Below are 17,389 nucleotides of genomic sequence, written 5' to 3'. Positions count from 1 at the left end.
CAGTCAACAGAACATGCTTGGGTACAGGTCTTCAAGACAGGCACTGACCATGTTATGTAATACATGTTGCATACATGTCAACTGGAGCACCTCACTGGCCCTCTGCAAGAGGCAACCAGATGATTGGATGTTGCATGTAACTCTCACCCTGAGGATCACCCCTGTGGTATCTGTTGATAGATGGCCTGTTGGCACATGTCAGGTGGCATGATACCACTGTACACACATCCCCTACACTTCCCATCTCTCCGTGGACAATAGCCTTGTATACACCTATGAAGCACCTGCACCGATGGACCCCAGTACTGACAAATGTGTACGTGTGCATTACTAAGAATAACAGTGCCTGTGTGTTTGTAGACCTGTAGTTGATAATACCCTGAGGCCCTTCACATGCACTGCAGCCCCCATTGCCATAGTTAGATGTGGCTGCTGCTGTACCGGAGATTACATGTACCTTGTTACACTCTTCACCCTAAGGGCTACATGGGGCTTGCAGTACCAGCACAACACTGTTGTACAAATGGGTTGATAGGCATGGGATACCCTCTGAGTTCTAGCAAGTGTGTGTATGTGTGCATGTGTGTATATTTGTAGGATACAGCATTCTGAGGCCACATTCTCCTAATACAATACGCCTTGCCACACAGTATTAGGGATAGTGATGTTGCTGACCATAGGAGACCCATGAAAATGCATCACCCTACTATCCCTGTGGCATGTGCATTAGCTGTATATCCCTGTAGTAGCACTCTTGGGATAGACAAGGGGTTGTATTGCAGTCCTGGCCAATGTATGATGGTGGGTATGTCAGAGTCATACCTCTCAACCTGGAAACATCAAAAATCTGGACAAGGCCCATGAAAAATAGGTACAAATCTGTATGCTGATTAACATATAATTTGCATACAAAATTACATAACCCTACCCACTCCAGTGGAATTGTGGGATACCAACTTGCAAATGCAAACTGAACAGACAACCAACATATGGTACCAGAGTCCCTCTGCAGCCATCCCAATGTCCCATTACCTGGCTATTTCTCCCCAATTACCATAAACACTAGTGTGCACACTGCTTTATCTACAATAATTGGGATTTTATTTTTTTACATTTTATATAGCACAATGCACAAACACTAACAGATACCTGCTAAACAAAGCAATAATAAACTTGGCATTAAAACTTCTCTGCCCTTGAAACTCACATTCATTGAAACAGCATTGAAACCCACACCACAGCCAAAGAAAATGCATCTAGCCAGTGGATAAAGATTACCTTTGGGCTGTTTTCAAATCAGAGGTGCCTTGCACACAAAACAAGAAACATACATGTGTTCTTTGATACAGCTTTCTGACTTTATTAAATTATATTTCTTGTATAATACAACACTTGTTAGACTCAAGTTAGGACGCATTTTAAATTTATTGTTTAAAAATTAAACATTTTTCCACTTGGCAATGAAACAAAATGCATGAACCAGTAATGACAAAACTGCCCTATTCAGAATATTTCCATCATAAAAGTCTACTTCCGCACACAATTGCATTTTAAATTTATTGTTTGAACATTTTTCCAGTAGGCAATGAAGCAAAAATGCATGCATCAATAATGACAAAACTGCCCTATTCAGAACATTTCCATGATAACAGTCTACTTCTACACATAATATATATATGTACACATACACACACATACATACATACACACACAGATATATATATATATATATATATATATATATATATATATATATATATATATATATATATATATATATATATAGTAGTGTAAGCCATAGGCATGTTGCACAGCTTCTTGCACTTATTTTCAATTTGGGGGGGGGGGGCAAAAGGCAAAAAAACAGGGACACATTTTAAACATTGATTGTATAATTTTGGAAAGTTGCTTGAATAAAATGTTGTGTTGCCACCGTGCATTTCACTGGCAAGTCTTGAATCCACATCCCTGTGCAGTGTGCACTACATTCAGAGCAACATACCACTAAACAAAATCAGCAGTTTTCTGAAAGATAGAAGACTGAAACTTAAATGACTATCATTTAGTGAATTCAGTTCTCACTTCTCACTATAGCTCTCAACCTCTTAGCACAAAAAACAGAACAAAGCCAATAATGGGGGAATACAGCCCCAAAATAGGGACACATTTCAAATACTGATTTTATAAACTTAGAAAATTGCTAGAATAAGAGGTTTTGTTTTACCATTTATTTTCTGAAGAATATGAAGCATGAAATTCAAATGCAAAATCCTGAAAATTTAACAGGAACAGACCAAAAATGTGAGGCATAAATCCACAAGTGGTGGTGGCTAGGGACTTTAGGTTATTTTTACCTGTACCCAAGGTACAGGGTTGAAGCCTGAGTGCCTCTAGCCACCAAATGTATTTAGTTGGGGGCATTACACACACACACACACACACACTCTCTTCTGATCATGCAAGATCTACAGTTCTGCATTTAAATGATTCTTAACATGATGCAATGTACAATTTTTGTACATATAGGGCACAACAATGTATTTTATTGCACACTGCATAATTTATTTATATTTACTAAATATGTATTAAAACATATTATATAAACTCCTTTCTTTAAAAATGCACAATGACACTGTTAAGTATATTTAGTACATTGTTCTATTATTCTGCTTCCCATATAGAAAATCTTGCTGAGTACTTTACCTCCAAACACAAACATGCTGACACATATAGACACACATCCATACACACACACGTCACAGACACATGCACAGATGCACACACACACATATGGACAATATGAAAAAAATAAACAGTCCCATGAGGACTTCATTCCCTGCAAGTTTTTATTCTAAGGTCACCACTGACTGCAAAATATGGAGGGAGAGAAAGAAAGAGAGGGAGATGGTGAGAGAAAGAGAACACAATTTTAGTATCTCTTAGGGCACTTGTGTGCAACCAATACTAACATTTTTAGGACACAAAGATAGAATGCATGGGGAACATATTATAAAAGCTGTTGTCATTTTAAGAGTAACTTTTGCTCTGACAGGAGCCATGAGCAATGGATGTATTAGATTGAATTCTGTTTTTTTTTACTACATACTTCAGTGGATTTTGCTGACCAAAAGCTTAGGAAATCTAACCCTTTGTGGCCAAAGTCCCCTGCATTCTTTCCTTATTATGATCACCTCTGAATTTTTACCACCAAGAGGGAAAAAGGTAAATTCACTTGTGTCCTGAAACAGGACTTGTATACTTCTCTCACACACACCCTTGTTGTAGCAGTTCTTCAGCAAGAACCTTAGAAAAACACAGCAGTGACTTGAGTAAAATGGAGCCTTAGAATTAGAGTTTACTAGTTCACGGTACAACGGAGCCATAAAACAGTTCACAACAAAAGTTTACCGGATTCAGTTAAGTAGCAGCGACAGCGAGTTCAGTTCATGGCTGTTAGAAGCCTTACAGCCAGTCGGAATTACACAGCAGTGAATAAAACGGAGCCTCACAACAGTTAGAAGCCTTAGAAAAACACAGCAGCAAGTAAAACGGAGTCTTAATAAGAGTTCAATAAATAAAACAATTAGAACCTTAGAGTTTACTATTTCGCGGTAAAACAGTTCACAAGAGTTTACCAGTTTACGGTAAAATGGAGCCATAAAACAGCTCACAACAAGAGTTTACCTGATTTAATTTAAAGCATCAGCGAGTTCAGTTCTCGGCTGTTAGAAGCCTTACAGCCTGTCAGAATTAGTTTACCGATTCGGTTGAGGAGCAGCAAGTTGAGTTCACGGCAGTTAGAAGCCTTACAGCAAGCCGGAAATGTATGCCCTTGAGCTCAATGAGCTCAATTCCGACAGGCTGATGGAGCTGATGTCATCGCGCCCGTGATGACGTCAGCTCCAAAGCGCGAAAAAAAAATATTTAAAAAAAAAATTAAAAAAAATCGGGAATTAAGGGGCGCCACTCGGGAATCATGGCACCCCATTATTTGAACCCTAAAACTCGGTAAAAACCGAGTAATTCGGTGCAGTTGAGAGGTCTGGTCAGAGTATTATCATGGGTTTCAGTGTGTACAATATCCACTGTGGGGTGTGGATGCTGGGTGTACTGTCTTTACACCATGGCACCTCCAGTACATGTCCCATGTTCCACTGTGTGGGGACCACTGTCACCATTAATGATACAGGTTACTGATAACACTATCCAGCCCAGTTATGCATGTACTGTGTGCAACATATCTGTAACAGAATGGACACACTGACAAGGTAGTTAGCACGGATACATCCAGGTCTCTCAGATGTGTTTATGACTGTTATGTGTTTGTCCATGTGTGTATAACAGTATGTCACACTATGTATTGTTCATAAACAACCAGTACATCCCCCATTACCATAATGTACAGGCCTGGGGCTGTTCTTCACATAACATGTAACCTGAAACACATCTCATCCTAAAAGCTGTGTGGTGTGTGCAATTAAGGCCACACACACCAGTAGCACTACATACCTAGCTAGGGGTTCTAGTCCCAGTATTGCCAAGTAAGAGTGTGTGTGTGTATGTGAAGGAATCTACTTCCATTTGTAGAATATACATGTCCCAGGAGGTCGTCTGTCTGAGAACTGCCTGGCAAAGGCTATCATTTCACAGGTATCATCCTGTGGAAATACATTCCAACTAGTGGTAGATGTGTAACTGCTCTCTTCCCTACTGTATAGGTGTACAGCGATACTTACGCTGGTATATATAGCTGGGTGTGGCCCTTGTGGACACAGCCACCAACATTGCAGTTATTGTTGAGTGTATCCCCCCACTTAGCTGGCTGTAATACTGCATAGTTCATGTTAACAGGTTAAGTAGTTGTCTATCACGCTATCTGCAGTTCTACAGCAACTCACACCCTCCAAAGGGTAGGGTTGTGCCACCCAAACCAGCACACCTATGTTTACCAAGTTGAGGATTGCACTATATTGGGGAAGGGGACATATACTCTGCCAGTACCATCGTCAGTTACATTATACTAGCAGACTGCTTATTTCCCAATGTGTTGTTGTGCCTATTTTGTCTTGGTGGAATTACATAGGCTAAAATGGGTTCCTTGCACAGGTACATACATCCATGTGTACAGTATTCTCTGTGTATTGCATCAACACCAAAACCTCTATGTGTGTTATACACAAACATGTGGTGTGTACCACCCAGTACACTTACCATTATCCACTGTAGAAGGGCTGCTGGCATCAGCCACTATGCACTCACCTGTATACACCCCCAGACCTATCAGCCATGTGGCACATGCAGTGTGATATGTGTTCACCTGTACCCAGGATATGGCACAGCCAAGGTGTCACCATAGTGTCATACCCCTTGTAGGATACAACAACAGACCATCCTGCTGACACATGGAAACCTACAACACAAATGGAATACATTATGGAGACCACAATCACTCAGTGTTAATAACAGCTATAATGCATCATGGCTGGACAGCTACACTTCTTGATATGTAAGCATTAAACTTTACTGCTGACAACATGTTACACAGCATTGCATCGGTACAACGTAGTACAGTCACCCTGTGCATGAGAACCATATTAGCCTGTCCCTCCATTGATGTTATGGATGACAGGAATGTGGCACAGGTATCATCATATGCACAGGGTGTGTTGTTGGTATGCCAGAGACCTAGTCTGAGCCATACATTTGACACCATGTGCATGAGTGAGGGGGTTTAATTATTAATTGGGCTGTTATGATGTGGTGTGTGTAGGTATGGGGTTGCCCTATCTGTGTTGGTAATGTGTGTGTGTATGCATGCACATAGTTCTGTCATGTGGCTGCCCTATACAGGGGTTTGTTGGACAGCTGCAGACCATACCTGGCAGGGTGTGCAGTTCACTGTCTCCGGCCACCGACACAAAAACTGTGCCTGCCAGGGTTTCCACAGGCACCACCAGGTACAAGCCACGATATGGTACTCTCCCCTGATGATGACATATGTCCACTGGATTCAGGTCCCTCTTGGGACCAGGCAGGGCCACGTGCACTTGGCCTTCTGTAGTGTGGTGTGGGCAGCACCACTATGGGAGCAGCTCTGAGTTCTGGCACATCCTCATCTACCTCCAGCTGTTGGTGTTGCTGGCCTATGTCGATATGGCTGTCACACCACTCCCACCATATGCTCGAACAGGCATTCCATGGTTGAGGATTCCCACCATCTCACCCAACCATCTATCCATGACCTTTGAAAAATAACGGAGGGCACCTGCAAGATCACAGATGTCAGTAACAGCTGAATGAGTAGCCCTCCAAAGCCTCAGAGCCTGTCTGGTGTACTGTTCTATACATGCCTGTGCCTCCATGATGGCCTGAAACATGCATCTGGTGGCACAGGATGTGGCACTTCTGCCAGGGGCATGATGACTAGCAGCCCTCGACGAGCACCCCTGTACATCTGCCTATGTGGTACCCTGCCGGATATCTGGCTATGGGTGCTGTGTCCAGACACGTGCCATAGATACCACACTGTCCTGTCCCATGCCATCAACTGCCAACTGTCCCTCAGCTATGGCCACTGGTGATGGAGTATGTAAAGACAATGTGACTGTGTGCAGGGATGAGGTGGATAACAGTGGGATGTCAAATGATGGTGCAGCTTTAGCCCCTGACAAATCCGCCTGTGCCTCAACACACCTATCATCATTTTCAGTGTCTGTATGGGCACCAACATCAGATTACCTGCAGAAGGGACCCTGACCCACTTCACCACCTGTGAGGGGAAAACAAGAAATGCACTTTAAGACCTGTATGTCATTGCTTAACAGTATACACACACACACACACACACACACACACACACACACACACACACACACACACACACACACACACACACAAACACACATGCACATAAACACACCCTGACATTCCACCATACTACTTACCTGTCCCTGAATTTACAGAATGTACCTAATTATTTCTCTTATTTTCCCCATCCTGCATCAGTCTTGAATAATTACAGTCAATAATACCAATCATTAACGTATCATTCTTCTAATTGCTTAAAAAAGTGAAAATAAAACATAACCTGTTACTCCATTAACTCTTTTTTTCAAAGACTCCCTGATGTCATCAGGTGCTCACCCTGGTTTTGTCCAGACGTCTTGAGCATGGCCGCTGTATGTTATGGGCTACTACAGTCAGTCAATAATGTCATGCACTGGGGTTTCATACTTAACTATTCTACAGTAGATGCAATATATGTTGCTCTATTAACTTTTTATGTGGACTACAGTAATATTTGGAAAAACTCTCTGGTGTTGTCTAGTAATTCCCCAATGCATCTTTAGTGCTGCATACTTGGGTATTTTTTCAGCTTTCTGCTGATTGCAATTAAAAAAGTATCCCTGGTGTCTAGTTTTCCTTCCCAATGCATCTTTCATGCTGCAGAATTTATTATTCTATCAGCTTTCCTATGATTACATTTCAGAAAAGTATTCCTGGTGTCTAATGTGTCTGTCCATTTCCATCAGCTGCACAATTTCTAAGGGAAGTTGAGAGGTATGAACAATCCTGCACTCACACATGTGCATACATGGACACACACACACAAACACACACACACATACACACACACATTCTACATACATCACCCCCCTCCACTCCACCAGATAGCACTTACAGACAAATTCACCCCCCCCCCACACACACACACACACACACTTACAGGTGAGGCTGCACAAAGATATTACACACAGACCTTTCATTACCCATCTGTCAACATGCATGACATATAGCATGCAACAGCATGCAGTGCAGCTATAGTCAATCCGTGTTACCAACATTCTGTGATGCATGGGTTGTGTTAGTAGGTGATTCCTTTTCCCCTGGAACACACTGCACCCATGTACACAGTATTGCTGTGCATCTGTTCGGCACCCTGGCATGTACTGTGCACCATACCTCACAGGTGTACACACCATTGCTGAATGTGTATATGTGTGTCAGTTATGTTTGCTCTGCTGCTTACAGCCTCTATGTATTTGTCCGACACATACCTGTGATGATATGTGGAAAGATGTCATTTGTAAATGCCTCATGTCTGATTTACAGATCTCATCATCAGAGGTGCATGTATGGGCAATAAAATACAATTACACTGAGAACCTTCAAACCTTACCATGGCTATGGGGAGTGTACACACCCTTATTAATATGGCAACCTCTTCCCTGATATGCCATGGGGCCACATTACTGCATATGTTAACATTACACAAACCTGATATGTGACATATGACCTGTGCAATCAAATCCAGTATCAAACAAATGTGTTAGTTGTGCAGATGTTGATTGAAATGCATACAATTTGTGGGTGCATATGTGTGCACACCCTTATCATGATGGTTTGTTGCACCAACTGTTATGTGTACTACAGCAGTCAGTATTCCTGGAAGGGGTATACTAGCATGGGCCATCTGCATTTGCCAGTATTTGGTCACTCTGCCCTACAAATGTCCACCAACTCTGCATGATTGCAAGGTCAACTCATGTGCACAGCCCTTGGAAGTCACACAGTGCCAGTACTATTGCTGTGGAGTCAGGGTTATGTCTGCCACAATTCATAACCTTGACTGTGTGCAGATAGAGCCATTCTTAGTGAGCTTTGGATCTCTGCTTCAGTGCACTGTTGTGTTTCAGAATGACACCCCTTCCCATCATCAGATTTTTTGCAGATGCTTGACAACTATGACCTACACGTGTGCGTCATTTTGCAGTGTCCCAAACTCTAAACACCATGTGTACCAGACTAGTCCCTGCTAATGAATGGCGAACATACAGGTGTACACTGGCATCAGCAAGGTACAGATGGGGATGGTGAGCTTGAGGTGGAGTGCGGTGCTGGTTGTGCAGCACATGTATCTTAATTGATAGTCTGTAGGTTTCCAACTTGGTCTTGGTACAACACTACACATTGCAATGCATGCCTTTGGGGGACCTTTGCTGTTATGCATATGCTACCTGTAGAAAGCTCTGGCTGATGTTTCCTGTGGTACAACTGTCCCATCTGATTACCCTAACCCATGGGCCACACTTATGAAGAGTCCAGGCAATTGCTGACATGGTTACTGCAGAGCCAGTACTTGCTAGACATTCTTGCAACTCCCTCAGTGTTGTGACATGTTATTAGGCAGCCTGCATGACCAGTTTGTGACATGTGTCATCATCTGTCTTGGATGGCCATCTGTTTATTTTCTACATTAATCCTGTCCTATACATCCTCGCCACATACATGACTGTCTGCACTGTTTGCCATGGTATATGCAATGGTGAGGTAAGGGTGCATGTCCAACTTCTGGGTGCTACCTGTTGGGTATGGGATCCATTCCATGGTTTATAGGATGTATGCAAGCCATGGCTGACTCTGTTGCAGGTAAGTGGGTACATTTGATGGCAAAACGTCTTAGACAGCAGACCATTTCATGGTATGACATTGAGGACCTGTACTTGCTGGAAGGTCCATACTCATGAAGAGTGCATGCTGTCAGTACCTCAAAAGCTGCTTTCACAATATGTTATTTGGAGTGTATGCACACATATGCTTCCAGTGTTTGTGAAGGTATGTATTCCCCATATTTGCTTTCCCAACATAGGATTCCATATTACACATTCATTGCTCATGTTAGGGCCACATTACAGGTTGTAAGATTTGTGGAATGCAATATTGTGATATGCCATACTGTAGATCTGTAACAGTTGCCACTGTAATAGTGGTAAATACACTGTTGTAGTACTGTATAAGGGTGATGTTTCAGACATGTCCCTGCTGTAGGCCATTTGTCCCACCATCATGTTCATCTCTGTGCACACATCTTGCAGTGACAGATTGTTAGTTATATTGCAGGACTCTTACATACCCTTCAGATATGCCACCATGGTGACCACTGTGATGCAGTGACATTAACAGCAACAATAAGTGAACATGTATAGCATGCATTATGGGTAGGTTTGTTAAATGTGTGCATGGAATATACCATGGCCATAACATGGCCAGTGTATTGGCAAACCTGAACAAACATCTAACTCACCAGCTACAGGCTGCTGCCCCGGAAGTAAAACCAGAGGGACCTACATAGTTGTGTGAGAGATGTGATGTCTGTAGCCAAATCTGTGGCAGTGGTATAGGGTGGGAGCAGCATTAAAGTACATCAACAGTACAAACCTACAATACTATAGATTATGCACATCTGTTTATTACTACAACGCAGCAACAGACTATATATATTTCATCTCACATATGCATGATTAAACTCTGCAGATGCAGATGGATATGCAACAGTGGTCTACTGATGTGCCCTGTAGCCTCACCTGCATGCTCCTCATCCATTGTGTGAGTAGCACCCACCTCCACAATGCTCTCCGCCAGGTCTTGTGTTTGCGGGTAGGCAGGTGCCCCGAGGCTGGTGAGGAGCTCCTCAGCATATGTCGGGGGGGGGCTGGATGGCATGACCCCCCTGTGGAAAGCTGGTCCCTCCTAACCGCAGCAGCATGACGATGGACATGGAAGAGTAGATCAATGCACTGATGTCAGACCTGCTCATAACTGCGGTTATGCAAGCCGACATGATTTACCCTGTGGACAAGATCATTCCACAGGGCAGTTCTCTCCTGCAGATCATAGGCTGTACGTCCAAACAGGGTGTGGTAGTGCTGCACCAAGTATGTAATAATGACGTCATTCTCCTGTAGTGTGTAGATCAGTAGTCTGTCCTGAGACATTGTGCCTGAAAGACATAAAGAGGAAAACAGGTCTGAGGACCTTATACTGCAAGGATATAATAGTTGTTAATACACATCTCTGTCACCCCCCCCCCCACCGTATCTGCAACAACAATCTGATCACACAACTCAACGGGTATGTCTACAGCAGACCTACTGTTGGGACATATATTGTATTGTACAACAATCTGTGCAATGTGTTTGTAGTCATGTTCTATGTTGAAACACTATCACTGGTGGCCTGTTATGAACAATGTCACCTGCATGCCATTGTAAGGGCCACTTTGGTTTCATATATGCCTGTGTTCTGTTTGCTATGTGACTGGTGCACATCTGCTGTTTTGTGTTAATGGGGATATCTATGCATGCTGTTAGACATAATCCTGAAAAGTGTGGACTATTGCTACCCACGTATGTTCTCTAACTGTGACACAATAGCATGTTTGGGAAGACAGTTGTCAGCAGAACCACCTGTTCTACCTCATCTGGACATGTTACAAGGCCACATCACATCTGGGACCCACCCTGGGACCTCATCTTCTACTGGTCCTGCACTACCTTCAGGTGGAACCACTTCAGGGGATGGTGGTCGCTCCCCCTGGGAGCACACACAGACAGAATCCTGTCACCTGATATCAGGTCCAGGGTCTGGTGCATAGGGAGCTCCACAGAGACTTGGGGGATGTGCTACACAACCTTGAGGCCCTCAGTACACAATCACAGGGTCCGCATGCTCCTCCTGCTCAGCCCCCAGCCCAGGCACTTTCAGGGCCATGAAGATGCAGTTGTGACTGCCCATGTATGGGGACCTTGGCCCCATTGTTTCCATATGGGGACTCATGGGCTTCCACATTCCAAACAACACTCCCCATCCAAGGTGTTTACCCACCACATGTGTCATATACCACCCCTGTATGCTGTCTTGTCTGCCTTCTAACACAACCTACCTCCCCAAATATACCTACTATCCTTCTCCAAAATACCAGTCCCAACTTCACAAACAAGGGCAATGTGTTCCCAACATGAATTTTACACCAGACATAACTATACATTTTGCATGCACTTACTACTGTATACATGTGTGTATAGATATGTGTGATGTTCTCTCACACATATCGTGCAGCACTATCATTTAACATTAGGGGATATGTGTGTGTGTGTGTGTGTGTGTGTGTGTGTGTGTGTGTATATATATATATATATATATATATATATATATATATATATATATATATATAAAATTAACCGCACTCAAAAAAATTGAACAAAGAGAAGAAATTTTAACTAAGAAAAGAACTTCGTGACAATAAAAGCATTCAATAAAATAGTAAATAACACCAACAACTCTTGTAGAACTTTAGCTCTTTCGTCTTATTTATTATCAAGACTTCTTCAGAAAGACATGTTTCATAAGTATGAGCAACCATTTTCACTTCCTTTATATACATTAGTTCTAGCAGGCCATTTAAATTAACAACAGTTCCTTTCCAATAGAAAAGTGTGAACAAGCAGGGTGCTGTGTGCATTTTCATTAACATTACAATTGCAGTTACATAAGGCAAATTGGTCAGACAGTAATAGCCTTGTGGTGCCGTGCATACTAAAAGGGATAGTGTGCAAAAGGATCGTGTGCAAAAAGGGATTGTGTGCAAAAGGATTGTGTGCAAAAAGGGATTGTGTGCAAAAGGACTGTGTGCAAAAAGGGATTGTGTGAAAAAAAAGGTTGGGGGGACCAGGAAAGATGACAGTCATGCTGCGATGATTCTAATATAAACACGTAACTTATGAGTGTTTGCCTCCAAAGGTAAGTAAAGAAGGAACGGAGGAAGGTGGAGGAGTCAGGTAGAGAGTCCTACTATGCTTTGGCATCGGTGTGTGTAGAGAAATGTGGGTATGCCACCTGATGGGGAGTGGGAGGAATGCGGTGTGGACTTGAGGGGGCTGTTAGGGGCTGCCCATGACAAGGAGCCTATGAATAACAGTGTCCCCAGAAGACTGTCAGTGCAGATGGTACCACCTGGGCTGGTTTGGATGGTATCACCCTTGAATGGCTGCGTGAAAATGTGAGACCGGGGGGTATAGTTGGTGGGGTCATTGGGGGTTAGCCTGGTGATTGGGAGCATGTGTGTAAGGAGTATGGGGGAGTCAAAAGTCAGAGAGAGAGTGGGAGCATGTGTCCAGCGGGTATGGGGAGTCAAAAGTCAGAGAGAGATAGAGAGAGGGAACACATTATATTCACTTGCACAGTTGTAAATCCATAAACACATTAAATCTACTTGCACAATTCTTCAAACCCTCTTGCACAGTTCTTCAAACCCTATCACATTTCAATCTCTATACCATTTAAGTGCACATTTAATGTTCAGTGTCTCGTTGAGACCTGGATAGACATCAGCTCTCAGTTCTATCTGCCATTTTAATTCCCGGACTTGCAGGAATGTGTCCATGTCCCTACAAATTCTGTTATTTTTCCAGCACTGTGAATTTGAATCCTGTGAAGTTTGGGCAAATAGTACTGTGTTTAGCCAAGGCATTCAAACTGTCCTGTTTGTGTATTGCTGCAGTGTGTTCTTTAATGGCTACTCAGCTTCCTGTTCGCTTTGCCGATATAGAAATTCCCACAGTGTTCGCAGAAAGCACAGTAGACTACATTTTTGTGTTGCAGTCATAGTGGTCATGTAGACCGACAGTTCTGTTGCAGTGCGGAAGGTGACATTGTTGTTTTTTCGTATGTGTACACAGGCAACACACTTGCCGCAGTCAGACATTCCAGGTTCTGTCGATACGCCTGTGGGATGGGCTTTTATTCCTCTCGAACGCACCACCAAAAGAAGAGGTTCGTTGAAACAGAAGTTTGGGGATGTCCCAAGTAACTTTGTCAGACCTTTTCTCCTCCCAAGATGTCCCAATTGTTGGTGAGGACCCTCTAATTCCAAACATATCGGTGGAAATTGGAAGGGGAAACTTGACACCCAGTCCTTTTGTTCGGTCCGTTCTGTGCCCTTGCTGTGAATCCCTTTTCCAGGATTGGTGGGTACCTGGAGTGTCTGTGCTGTATGATCTCTTGGAACAGGTTGTCCACTAGATACTCTGGGTATTTTCTTTCTAGGAACAAGTTTCTGAGGTAAAAACCTTCCTTGATGAAAACCTCGTCCCTAAAAATGAGTCTGGATAACCGGATGAATTGTCCTTTTACAATATTCTTTTTCATGAAATGGGGATGCTGGCTGCTGAACTCTAGATAGTTATTCCTCCACCTTCCTCCGTTCCCTTCTTTACTTACCTTTGGAGGCAAACACTCATAAGTTACGTGTTTATATTAGAATCATCGCAGCATGACTGTCATCTTTCCTGGTCCCCCCCCCCAACCTTTTTTTTTTTTTTTTCACACAATCCCTTTTTGCACACAGTCCCTTTTTGCACACAATCCCCTTTTTTGCACACAATCCCTTTTTTGCACACAATCCCTTTTTGCACACTATCCCTTTTGCACACTATCCCTTTTAGTATGCACACGGCACCACAAGGCTATTACTGTCTGACCAATTTGCCTTATGTAACTGCAATTGTAATGTTAATGAAAATGCACACAGCACCCTGCTTGTTCACACTTTTCTATTGGAAAGGAACTGTTGTTAATTTAAATGGCCTGCTAGAACTAATGTATATAAAGGAAGTGAAAATGGTTGCTCATACTTATGAAACATGTCTTTCTGAAGAAGTCTTGATAATAAATAAGACGAAAGCGCTACAGTTCTAAAAGAGTTGTTGGTGTTATTTACTATTTTATTGAATGCTTTTATTGTCACGAAGTTCTTTTCTTATATATATATATATATATATATATATATATATATATATTTATTTATATATATATATATATATATATATATATATATGTGTGTGTGTGTGTGTGTGTGTGTGTGTGTGTGTGTGTATGTGTTTGTGTATATGTAGGCATACACGTGTGTGTGTGTGTGTGTGTGTGTGTGTGTGTGTGTGTGTATATATATATATATATATATATATATATATATATATGTGTGTGTGTGTGTGTGTGTGTGTAGGATGCATTCAAACATCAGGTCCACACTCTCTAACTCTTCTACTTTCACAGCTGCACTGTTCTGCCTTGCTACAACACAGACAGGTGTTACATGTGGACACAGCCTAACATTAGGGTGGTATATATAGGGACAGATTGCAGGTAAGCCTATTACACACCAATGGCATTTGTGCATTCTATATTAAACATTAACATGACTGTCCTGCAAGTGGCGGGCTTTGAAACTCATGTGTCTATCATGATGACATTACTTCCACCACCAGCTATTTTCCACACTATTATGCATGTCTTGTGGTACAGAACACACACTATGATGGCTTACATCTTGTCATTCTGTGCTGATCTGCACAGTTGACAGGTATGGCCCACTGCCCAAGGGACAGACACTATTGTCCATAGCAGTTGTTCAGCAGGACAACATTACAACAACAACTCCTGCTGGCACATATAAATCATTCCACATCATCTATCACATTATTATAGACCAAGTACTACATTCAATTACACGCATATATGTTTCACATACCTGTTGCAGGATTGTCGTCTCTTCTGAATACAGTTTGATGTGTCCCCTTAGTTATGTTGGGATGTTTGTAGGTTCAGTTGGTGAACAACATTTTTTTACTGGTTGTTTGTTTGTTTTCTTCTTCTCTCTCTCTCTCTCTCTCTGTCTCTCCCCACTACAGGGATTGAGCTGCTTTGAATAGATTGCAGCATATATTTTGTAGATGATGCACATGATCAGGTGATGGCCTTTGCACCAATCAGTGTCCACCACTTACTACCTGCATGGAGCCAGCTGTGTAGTACGTCCACTTACCACTGTCGGGGCAACCCACTACCATAAATTACTAAATCATGTGGGTATTGTCCCTTTACCTTTCCTGTATGGAAGTCATCCTTCCTGTGTGTGGGCAGCAGTGTTACAGACAGCAGGTAGCAATACCTTTTACAACAAGACTTGCAGACACAGGACAACTACATATTTGTATAAGGTTTCAGACCTACAGACAGTGTGAGTAGTGTTGTTATATGCATTGTATATTGCTAGTTTTAAGGGTTTGTGTGTACATACTAGTTTAGCATGAAATGCAGTCTGTCTGCATAGCTCTCAACTGTGGATCTATCCACATGATGGCCAGAGGATTGGCTGTTATGTTTTGTCTGTTCACCACACAGGTCTTGTCAAAGATATATCACTGGCATTCTGTCTGTTGAGTGCTATCAGTACATGGCTACATCCATTTGTGTTTCTTACTTCATATTCCTGAATGAGGGTATGTTGCCACCAATCCTGTAACATCAGCAACTTTTTCAGTGTATAAAAACAATATTGCAAATATGGCCCTGTGTTCCACCCTCTGTCCTCCACCTATATACCAGGCTTTGTCCATATGTCATGCAGTAGGAGGTTGTTATGCAGTGGCCTATCATTTCATTGTGCTGGCATTCCTGCCATCATTCCAGTGATGTTGTGGACCCAAACACATATTGTGGGGTAGGGTCCATATATATGTGGGCTACAGCTGGACAAAACGTGTGTGTCTTTATACAATCCAGAGGTCAGTGTATGTAACACTGTTATATGCCCTTGTAAGTCATTCTATGAAGGAGAGGTATGCACCATATATAACCTAGGCTTTTACAATATGTGAGGGATATCAGTAGTAAGACACCTTAAGGCATATGGCTGTACATTTTCATACATTTCACCTTGAGAACATTGGTGGGCTATTGCTTACTGTCTTACAGACAGTTCTGTTGGTCAGGGTGATAGTAATGTTTTAAGTTAAGCACTGTTATGTAACAGATACATCTTCATTGTGACAACTTAATTCTTTCCCCCTAAGGGTTGTGTACAGAGTGTAATTGGAGGCTGCTGGACTACATCTGCATTACTTACTGTCGATTAATTCTTATCTTTTGGGCCAGTGTTTCTTTACTTTTATACTACTTGAAGGCCTTGACTTGGACAGCAACATATGTTATGCTTTCAGATTACTGTATAAAATGTTTTGCTTGAGAGTTGCATTACTCAGTTAGTTTGTATTTCAAACATCTAAAAGCTATATGAAATGGCATATACAACTGAAATAGTACACAAATAAACATTTCTTATGTATGCAAACCTGTGTGTTGTGTCATATACGTTGACTTCTTTGTGGGTATATGTTTCATGCAATAATTGTCTTTTGTATGAGACAATCAAACACTGTCCATTTTAAAAGGTGGCAACTGTAGGAATACTGGTTGTTCAATATGCTGTGAATCCTCTAAATATGTATCTTCCTATACATATCTATACATAGTAATATATGTATATGTATATACGTGTATGTGTATATACATATATATATATATATATATATATATATATATATATATATATATATATATATATATATATATATATGAGTATGAAGGTATGTATGTATCTGCATATATGTGTGTGTGTGTGTATGTATCATTGGAATGATTACTGCTTCCACATTGTACATTCCCTATGGTAGACAGACTGTTCTGCATATCTCATTGATACCATCCTGAC

Source organism: Protopterus annectens, chromosome 3.part1 (assembly GCF_019279795.1).
Source record: "Protopterus annectens isolate FY-2018-M chromosome 3.part1, PAN1.0, whole genome shotgun sequence".
Classification (NCBI taxonomy): Eukaryota; Metazoa; Chordata; order Ceratodontiformes; family Protopteridae; genus Protopterus; species Protopterus annectens.
This window is presented reverse-complemented; position numbering follows the sequence as displayed.